This window comes from Protobothrops mucrosquamatus, unplaced genomic scaffold (assembly GCF_001527695.2).
Source record: "Protobothrops mucrosquamatus isolate PMUCROS unplaced genomic scaffold, P.Mucros_1.0 scaffold3768, whole genome shotgun sequence".
Lineage (NCBI taxonomy): Eukaryota > Metazoa > Chordata > Lepidosauria > Squamata > Viperidae > Protobothrops > Protobothrops mucrosquamatus.
The window spans coordinates 19,509-20,585 of NW_015389721.1; the positions used below are offsets into that span (position 1 = coordinate 19,509).

General features: G+C 49.9%; 1 protein-coding gene across 3 annotated transcripts in view; it reads left to right on the forward strand.

Moving 5' to 3' along the window:
• Positions 1 to 991: 991 nt before the first annotated feature.
• Positions 992 to 1,077, forward strand: part of LOC107298164 (fibroblast growth factor 12) — a 48,158-nt gene continuing 48,072 nt past the window's right edge. Inside the window, exon 1 of one of the 3 annotated variants that reach the window (XM_015827528.1) lies at positions 992 to 1,010. The gene's annotated coding sequence lies outside the window, so the exon portion shown is untranslated. Of the gene's footprint in view, positions 1,011 to 1,045 lie in introns of those variants that run through there. The other 2 variants (XM_015827529.1, XM_015827530.1) reach the window with 2 other exon arrangements.

Consider the following 1,077-nt stretch of genomic DNA (forward strand, 5'->3'; position numbering starts at 1 on the left):
ACTTTGCTTTTCTCCACATTGAAACTCATTTTGTTGTACAGGGCCCATTGTTCAAGTTGGTCAAGATCTTTTTGGATCCTGAGTTTGTCTTCTGGGGCGTTGGCTACTCCTGCCAGTTGGGTGTCATCTGCAAATTTGATGAGTTCCCCTTCAATTCCCTCCTCTAAGTCCTTGATGAAGATGTTGAAGAGTTTACTGGGCCTAAGACGGAACCTTATGGCACCCCACTGCTCACTTCTCTCCATGTGGATGTAGTGCCATTGAAGACTACTCGCTGAGTACAATTTGTTAGCCAGTTGCAAATACGTCCGGTGGTGATGCTGTCTATCCCACATTTTTCTAGCTTGCAGGTATTTCTAATTTACATTTTCCTGGTTGGTGCTTCCGTGGTACCTCCACACAGAGGCTCGGAAGGCCCATTGTGCCCCTGGCTTTCTACTAATAATTGTAGGGTAGCAACAGCTGCAGAGCCGAGCTGAGATTTAGCCAATGGGAGGCGGTGCCACAAACCCCGTCCTTGTCTCTGGCATCCGCACCCTCTCCGGCTGCTTTTGAGGGATGCTTCCTCCAGCGTGGCTTCTTCCTGGCCGAGCCAGGATCTGCTCTGCGCAGCGTTATCGGCTTCCCCCGCTCTGAACTGTGCAGCGGAATGGGCCCTTGGCCATTTGCATAAATTGATAATGTAATTAATATGGCAAGAGGCCTCTGGCGAGCCGAGGAAGAGAAGGTGCTTATAAGACCTTTGGCTGGATGGGAACAAAATGAAAGCGGAATCTCATGTGGATCTGCTGGATCAGGGTGGTCCTGATTGTGGAGTCCTTGGTGCACCTTTCAGCTGGGTGGTTTTCTTGCAGGCGTTTCATGACCAAACTAGGTAACTTCATCAGTGCTAGAAGAGGGTGTGTGGGGAGGAGGAAAAGGAGGAAGAAGAGGAAGAAGAAGGAGAAGGAGGAGGAGGAGGAGGAGGAGGAGGAGGAGGAAGAAGAAGAAGAAGAAGAAGAACAAGAACAAGAACAAGAAGAAGAAGAAGAAGAAGAAGAAGAAGAGGAGGAGGAGGAGGAGGAGGAGGAGGAGGAG